Source organism: Dendrobium catenatum, unplaced genomic scaffold (genome assembly GCF_001605985.2).
Source record: "Dendrobium catenatum unplaced genomic scaffold, ASM160598v2 fragScaff_scaffold_712, whole genome shotgun sequence".
In the NCBI taxonomy this organism is placed as follows: Eukaryota; Viridiplantae; Streptophyta; class Magnoliopsida; order Asparagales; family Orchidaceae; genus Dendrobium; species Dendrobium catenatum.
This window is the reverse complement of record NW_021319174.1, coordinates 76,640-86,341: the sequence shown is the minus strand read 5'-3', so window position 1 is coordinate 86,341 and position 9,702 is coordinate 76,640.

The window sequence follows — 9,702 nt, the reverse complement described above, 5'->3', positions numbered from 1 at the left end:
GGTTACAAGTAAGGTAAGAGAGCTTTTTTTCAGCGTCTTCTTAACATTTTTCTTCCAAAAATACTGTGTTAGGAAGAGGATCTGTAAATTATGACCATTTGCTTATGCAGAAAATACTTTATTATGATGGCCAAAGCAGGCTGTAGTTTTCATATTTTATTATAATAAAAATTGTGTTATGATATTAACGTCTAAAATTAGCAGTGGTTGTATCAAGTATCAACTGTTGTATAGGCGTGTTGGGCAGTTGATATAGTCCTGCTTATAAGTATTATATAATTTCTGAAGTGTTTTTTTTTTAACTAAAAATATTTATTAAAATCCAAAAGAGTACATAAAGCAAAGGAGCAAAAAGACAGGAAAGCAAAAGAAAGTACAATGGAGATTTAATCCAAAGGGCTCAGTAAAAGGCCGAGGCTTTCAGCATCTCCGAAGCCAAGCGCAGTCCATCCAATTTGGTGAATAGAAACACAAAGCAGCCAAACCATCCGAGCAAGAAACCACCATCAAAGATTGCCACGAGCCAAACCGACTAAGAAGTGAGCTCCAGCCACATCATTATCCGACAAAAACCAACGGCCAACAGTAAAATTAATCAGGTACCAATGTGCCAGCTTAGTGTAACATCCAACAAAAAACTAGCAGAAAAATAACCAAAGGGCCTACAGCCCCATCCCAAAAGATCAACCCCATAAGACAAATAGAGAAGGCGACCAACAAGTGAAATAGGAAGGCAACCAACAAGGGGGGAAGTTACATGCCCCGCCTTCTTGATTAAGAATTTATATCCAAATCTTATATTGAATCACATTTTTTTGCAATTTTAACCCGGCATGGGTCGCAAATGGTAAGTTTATCTTTGTTTTACTAATAGAATAATTAACTTTTAACTTTCTATAGTAGGGATTTGGATGAAAATTTTGACTTAGGCTTCATTTGGGACGGCTTTCTTATTGTATTTTATTGATTTCTTACGGGTGGTGGTCCAGCGACGTTCAGTGGATTGGCGGCGATCCGGCGGTGATTGATAGAAGTTTGCCGGCAGTGGTGCTTGGGTATAACTCTAGAATTCTTGACAAATCAGAACTCTCTCTCCAATTTCTAGCCAAAAGTTTTTTTCATGAAGAGAGCATGAACCTATTTATAAATTTTTTGTTAGTGACAGGCTTTATAAATATGAAGAAGATCCACGATAAATTCATAGTGGTTCATTGAACGATCCATACTGATTCATTCAATCATGGAGTATATGTTTAGCATTTAAGTGTCTTAATTATGTCAAAATTAAATGATTTTAGGCTCGCTAGATTTTTCTTGTTGAACTGCTCGATTGTACTATAAGCATTCCATATTTGGAAATCAGTTGGTTATCCAATTAATATTTTGAAGCTTTCAAATATGCTTCAGTCCATTGCTTTGGGCCTATCTGGGATCAGATTGAACTGATTTTTGTGTTGTTTCGTTCGTCTCACTAAGTCATTTAATTTGATTATAAGTTTGCTAAAATTGGAGTCGGATGTTCCTGCATTTAACTTTAAAAGTTTCTCACTGGAATATGCCTCAAGATTTATGTTGGAACAAGGCGATTTTTTGTGACTTATCAACTTAGCAAACTTTTTTACTATATAAATGTAGACCTATCATCTGCGTATCTAAAGTGTAAATTGGCAAATGGGCTGCTCATTTTTATTTCCTGTGCTTGAGAGTAAGCAATCCTAGTCTCCATATTAGAAGAATCATATAATGAAACCTCAACACAATGAAGGAATAAAGTGGGGAGAGTTTATGGATGATTGGTTTCTTGTGGTTCCAAATTAGAAAAAGTAGGAAAAGATGATGAAGATAGGATAATAATGGAAGGATCTATCTATCAAGAAAAATAGTTAGCTGCCTTTTTTAATATGATAAGTTCGAACTATAGTCCTTTTGTCATTATAGGATGAGTCTTCACTTTGGTCCTTTTATCATTATAGGATAAGTCTCGACCATAGTTCTTTTGTCTCCCAATCATGGTTATTCAATCATCATCGCCTGATCACAGTCCTTCGACCACGTTCACCTGATTGTGGGCTGCTGACCACATTCGCCTGATTACTATCACATGACCCAACCACGATTTTTAAATTACCGTCACCCAACCACAATCCTCACATCACCATAGCCAACCACAATCCTCTGACCAATATCATCGAACCACAATCTTATAGACCATCGACCTTTGTCACCTGACTATGATGCACTAATCACTATCGCTAAATTACGGTCCTCTAATCATTGTCGTTCGATTATAGTCCCATGTAATACAATCTTTTGACCATTATTTTTTAGCTATATCAAAGCACATTGACTTAACACCTACCATCGCTATTAATGTCAACACATCCCACCATTTATTTGATTAATGTATGCCATTGATAGCTACTATGAATCCTAGCATGAGAATTTGTATTAAACTTGTTGGCATTTATTCTCCTCTCCTCGAAGGTGCATGACCAAAAAACCAAGCAAATGGCCTTGTAAAGATAACTCCCATGGCACAAGGCTTTTCCAACTTGCATTGCATAATATATTATATAAATTGCATGTTTACCCCATTGAACGATTGTCTTCCCTATAGAAAGAGCATCATTCGTGATCGAGGATAAATAATAGTAGAATCATTTCTGTTGATCCAGGCCTCATGTCTTTACCCTTTATGAATTTTCCATGTAAAAAATGTTGTCTCTTGCAACTCTTCTCTTCTTTATATGTGTGTTGGATCTTTATTATAATTAAGATTTTAAACTCTATCTCTCTAGCACCACAAATCTTTTGGCATGTAATAGTTTGGTGTTGTCTATAGGAAATGATTCTTGGCTAGGGGGTAACCCTTATTGCAACATAAAAAAGTCATTCACATTAACGCCCTAGGCAATTTGGTCTACCATTTTATCAGTTATGAAAGAACCATATCAAGATTTGGATGGTCGAAATCCCATAGTGAGGCGAAGTTGGTCGGCAACATATAGTGAGGCAAAGGTGATTTGCAGTTTGTAGTTGGGTGACGGTGCTTGGTCGTATGTAGTTGGGAGATGGAATTCATCAACTTGTATTCATATGACAGAGGTCGATGGACTGTGGTTGCTCTATAGTGATCAGAGGATCATGGTCAGAAAATAGTGTTCTGACAATGATAATTGGGTGGTATACCTACAAAAACTATCAGACGGTGGTCTGACACAGCTGTCAAACATTGATCCAGTGGTAACAATTTGATGTTTCCCTAGTAGTAGTGCTTGAGTGGAGCTTTGAGATTCTTAGAGCCTTTAAGCTCTCTTGAATCTCAAGCCCAAGTCTAAACGCTAAGCACCATTTCCCCTTCTTTTGGAGAGTTTGAGCCTAGTTAGATTTTGAGAGTGACTTGACCCGTAAATAATGCCAAAATCTAGAATGCTCTGTGAGAAGGTCCATATTAGTTCTATCGATCATTGGTTGTTCTTTTAGCATTGAAATGTCTTAATGACGTCAGAATTAAAGGATATTGCGCTTGTTGGATTAGTCTCGTCGAGACGCTTGATTGAATATAAGCATACAATATTTAAAGATTGTTTTATCATCCAATTAACATTTTGAAGTTTTCAATCATGTTTCAAGTGCTTGATCTAGGCTCATTTAGACTCAAATTAGATCACTTTTGGTATCGTTGGGTTTGTCTCGTTGAGATGTTCAATTTGATTATAAACTTGTTGAAATCATAATTCAAATGATCGTGAATTTAATTCTGAAAGTTTATGATTTCAACATGCATTAGATTCGGACCTAGCCAAGGCAATCTTCAATGACATATTAGTGATACATAACCAAAAATTACATTGATCTGGCACGAATATCGATTTATATTTGAATTAGAAATAGTCAAAAAATTAATTTGTGATCATTTGAATACCGATCTCAGGAAACTTATTATCAAACTGAATGTTTCAATAAGACAAACTCAATGACACCAAAATCAGTCTAATTCGAGTTCAAATGGGCTCGAATCAAAGGATTGAAGCTTATTTGAAAGCTTAAAAGTGTTAATTGGATGACAAATTATTATCCTAACATGACATGCTTATAGTCGAATCAAGCGGCTCAATGAGACAAATCAATGAGCCCAAGATCACTCAATTTTGACATCATTAAGGCATTTACATGCTTGATGAAAGTTTCATGATCAAATGAATCACTATGAGCCATCCATCCGATATAACACTCCAAATTTATCTTATATTTTCTCCATATTTACTGAGCATGTCACTCCAAAAATTATAAATAGATCCACATTCTTCAAATGAAAGAAAAGAAGAGAAGAAAAAGGAGAGAAAGGAAAAGCTCTCTAACATTTTCCAGCCATCATCGTTGTCGATGACCGCCATCTATTACTATCGACGACCACCAGCTATTGCTGCCAACAACCTCCAGCTATTGTCACTAATAACCACCAGCTATTGCTACTAACAACCATCAGTTACTACCATCAGCAACCATCATCTTCTTCAGAATATTATCAAGATTTAACAATGTTGTTGGATTTATTTGTCCGCCTAATGACACTTACTTTCTAAAATTTATTCTCGAAAGATTAAACCTTGTTGTTGTCTGTATATATTTGATTTGTGTACTATTCCCTTTCTTCAATAGTGAAGAAGGGAATATCATTGTATCACTTACTACATAGTGGATTTTGCAATTGGGCTAGGCGCCATGTTTGTTTTTTCCTTTCTAGGTTTTTCACGTAAAAAGTTATCTGGTCTTACAATTTTTATAGGTTAGTGTTGAATCTTTGTACACTGCTAAGACGTGAAATATATACTCCACCTACTCAAATTTTCTAGCACGCAATAATTAGATATAGTTGGACCCATATCCAAACATTCTTCATATCTTTGGATTTGTCTCAACTTAATTTGTTAAAAATGAAGTTCTTATGATCTCAAAGTCAATTTTTAAAAAATTTAATATAAATACTAGAAAGCTTTGAGAAAAAAATTACATCAATATCTATAAATCAAATAAACTTTCTTGCAGCATTAAAACTATTTAATTTTGATTATAACTTGTATAGTTTTGTTTATTTCTTTTATTTTTTAATTAGACTATGTGTTATCACTACTTATGTTATAAAACAATAGTCTCATGCCGGGTCACAAAGAAATAAACAAATTTTAAATACTTTTTTAAAAATTATTACTTAGGATTTAGAAGCATCTCTACTCTACAAAAATATACAATAAAAAAACAAAATCATTTTATTTTATTTTGTTAGTATATTAAAGATTTAGGCCTACAATATTTTATAGCGTAGAATATTGATTATTAAAAGAGAAGCATAAAATTAAGAGATGAGCATGGTCAGATGGATGATTTGCTTTACAGTTAGTGATAGAATATATATATATATTAAAGTTGCTCTAACGACAAATAAAATTAAAGAGAGTCATCTTAGATAATTTAGTTACATAAAATATCCGCTTTTGATGACTCGATTAGAATCGTAGATATATTAAATCTGACTTATATTAAACAACGTATAGATAAATCTAAAAAAAAAATTATTTAGAGAATAATACAAATAATTTTTAATTAAATTTAAATGAGAAATAGATTCTTGCTATGTTAGAAAGTTTGATGTTAATAATGATGTTAAGTACAATAAAAAATTAGATAATTGTAAAATTTTTATTTAAAATGTGTCTTATTATATCAGTAATATATTTTCCCAAAAATCTACTTTAAAAATAATATTCACACAAAAAAAACAGTAAAATAAAGTAATTATTTCCTTTTTTTATTGGGAGCCTGAAGCTTTACCCATTATTTAATCCTACCTACTAACGTAGCTCGAACCGTCCCGAGCCGACCGGAACATTCTGTGATGGATATTTTGCTCTCGGTGGGCCCACAATGTAGATAGGAACAACCTCGTGTGCTGGGCCCCACTCATCGCGCTAACCCACCGTGTCGAGGAACGCGGCCATACGGATATAGCGGGACCCACCAATCCTTTTTTTTAAGACATAAATTTTTTTTTGGGTTCATCGGACCCACCAATCACCAAGCCCTTTATTCCGACGTGGGACCACAGCGTGCTGAACTTAGAATTTGCTGACGTGGCTACACTGTCACGTGATATATTGGATAGTAAAGAATTTAATTGCACGCTGTCACGTGATACATAATTTGTTATATATATATTGGATTAAAATTAGCTATAATAAATTTTAAAATTCTTAAATTTATTTTAGTTCAAATATAATTTAAGAAAATGATTGATTATTTATGAATTATATTTAATTTTGATAAATTTCAATAATTTTTTTTAGTTCTTCTCCTTTATATGAATATTAGAGTGCCTTAATCATTAGATAAAAATTATCGAGTGTTGTCGTTCTACATCAAAGAAGAGAAGGGCCCATCCCAACAACTCCAATCAAAGAGAAATGAATATTATAATAAATATAGTAAGATAGAAATGGAATAGTGAGATTTAATACGAGTTTGTGCGCATTGAATAAATTATTATTTTTTACTTATATTCTTTAACTAATTAGTATCTTAATTCTTTTATTTTATTGAGAAGATTATCTTTCAAAGTTGTTAAGATTGAGGATTTGCCCTTAGACGTTTTAGGTTTGAAGGGGTAGAAACTTTATGACTTATGAGCCATATTTTGACATTTATAATGCATTTAATTAGTTGTTGTAATTGACCTTTAAGTTTGGTTTAGTTGTCAATAATGTAGACATATTGTTTAAATAATATTATTAAATAATAGGAATTTGTAAAGTAGTTTAGGGTTTTGGAGAAAATTTTGGTAGCAAATATGCTCAATCAAATTTCATTATGATTATTTTCTTAATTATTTAATTTATTTTGAAAAAAATTAGGTGATATTATGATCGTGAAGGTATAATCATATCCCTCCATATGTACCTATAATCCATAAAATTATGTTTGGGATAATAGTGTTGATTTATGTGAGATCTCGTTCCCTTACTGTTCCTCTCTGAATTGGATTTTCCTCCCAGGATCGGCCAGGACGATGTTGAGATCGTCCAGGCCGATCAGTGCATTGAAAATGGCTGATTTCTGGAATGATTTCTGGACTGGATAGTCCACGACGATTTTGGATCGTCCTGGGACGATCAGTTCATGGCAAAATCCCGAGAGCAAAACCGAAATTATCGTCCTGTATCGTCCTGCAAAATCGTCCACTACGATTGGAAATTGGTCACATCGTCCTGGACGATGTCGCGATCGGCCAGGACGATCAGACTAAGGATATAAGGAAATCAGCTCGTTTTGAGGAGAGAGAATTCATTTTTATAAAATCAGAAATATCTGAGGAGAGAGAAAGAGAAAGGAAAAGAGAAGGGAAGCTGGTTTTCGGAGGCCGCGGAGCGCTTTTTGTCCGACGCCGCTGTTGGGAAAAGTGTAGATCTCGTGGTAAGGACTCCGAATCCTATTTCTGTTTTCATGTTGTAGGCTTTGGTGACCTGTTGGGCTATTTAAGCTCATTATATGTGGTTAACAATTTCAGGTCCGAGCAAGACAACTGAAATGGAGTTCGATCAGAATGTCAGACGAATCCTTTCACTATGGATGCCTGGGGCGCCACAATCTATAATTTTATTGCATTGTATAAAATAAAATTATTATTATCTCACATGCAATTTAATTTAGAGATATTTATATTTATAATATTCTGAAAATTATCGGCCTATTTATTGTTTAATTCATAGAAATTCAACTATTTATAATTTTATATAATAAAAAAACTATTATTTTCTTAATGAGACCTTCGACAATGAGGATAAAACCACAACATGTCATGATAGAATATCACTGGATAAATAGAAGGTGAGAAAGTTGCGACAACAACTGATCAATAGGGAAAATGAATCCATGGGATTGGCGGTGTGTGATGGGAAAAGAAGTGATGTGAAAATCATGACGGGATCTCAATGAGGAAGGAGATCTATGAGATCAACAGCATGCAACGGAGGAAGAGATGAAATAAGGGGCGATGTGATCTCACTGAAAAATGGTGGGCGAATTATTGGCATGCGAAAGATAAGAAGTTTAGTGATATATTGTAATGAAGAGGGTAAGGAGGGTGTAATGTTATAAATTATTCAAAATTTGAAGACTTATGCTGTGTAAATAAATTTTTTAATTATTAAATATTAAAAAGGACAATTTTAATTGCTTTATATGTAAACACTGAATTATTGGCATGTGAAAGATAAGGAGTTTAGTGATATATTGTAATGAAGAGGGTAAGGAGGGTGTAATGTTATAAATTATTCAAAATTTGAAGACTTATGCTGAGTAAATAAATTTTTTAATTATTAAATATTAAAAAGGACAATTTTAATTGCTTTATATGTAAACACTTCAATTAGTTTATATCCTCGTATAATAACATAGAAAATGTTTAGTACTAAACTTATTTATTTAAGACCTCCCTTAAGGTGGTTTAAAAAATGGCTTCACTGAGATTTCATTTGGGAAGGTTTTCTTACAACTTCTTAAACCAGCTTTCTAGCATAAAGAAAACTAAAAGCTACTTTAAGACTTCGTTTGAGATAACTTCCTTAATGTGTTTAAAAGTAGTTTTTTCGTACAAATATTACTAATTCAAAAAAAGTTTTGTATTAAAAAACTGCTTTAGAAAGGAGTAAGAAAACCTTCCCAAACAAAGCCTAAGTTATCAACAAGGAGAAAGCAGATGTAATAACTTTATTATTCAGCCATAATTTACACCCATGAAATCTTTCTCGAATCATATCTTTGACCATTTTTTTTTAGGCATGCAACACTTATTTTTAACTTTCCGAAACGAACATTTTAATGATTTTAATGTTAAAACTGCCATCAAACACGCCTTGCATGCCATAAACAAATTTTGAGATTTAATGAGGAAAGTCTCTATTTGATGAAAATCATCTTTGCTAATCCTTTTCATATGTCTTGTTATGAGTAAAGAAAACATCGATTATGAGCAAGGGCGGATCCCCCTTTAGCAAGCTGTATTTATTATTTATAATGGTGAGTTTATGCCACCAAGCTGAAAATTAAAGAAGTAATAAAAGTTATTTTAAAAAAAATGCTTATGAAATTAACTAATAAAAATGCCCACGATTATATTGATCTTCAGTAGCACATCCATTAAATGTAATAGTACATTTACTGAAAAATTGTGTAATGCCTCTTTACATGTATGATTAGAATAGATAACAACGTATTCAAATATTATGTGCTTGACTCGAGAATAAAACGCGTAGCATAAGATCTTGTATATATATATATATATAATTAATAGTGTAATTAATAATTAATAAGTACTTTGTATATAATATATTTTTAATTATACATTTATTTTTAGATTTATAATTATTTTCTTCACATTTAAATTCCTAAATATCATAAATTTTAAAATATGTACCAAACAGTTTCTCAGAATTTAACAAGATTTAGCATTTGACATACCAAACAGTTTTCAGGACTTAAGATTTCGGATTTACTAAATTCAAATTTACTAAATCCTATTAAAGTTAAATCCCACTTGTTGCCACACAGCCCATTAGGAATTTTTATTAGGTACGGACACCTGACGTAGCTCTACATCCGGACGCCAATAAAATGTCACAACGTGCTCTTACTCTCTACCGCGTGGCT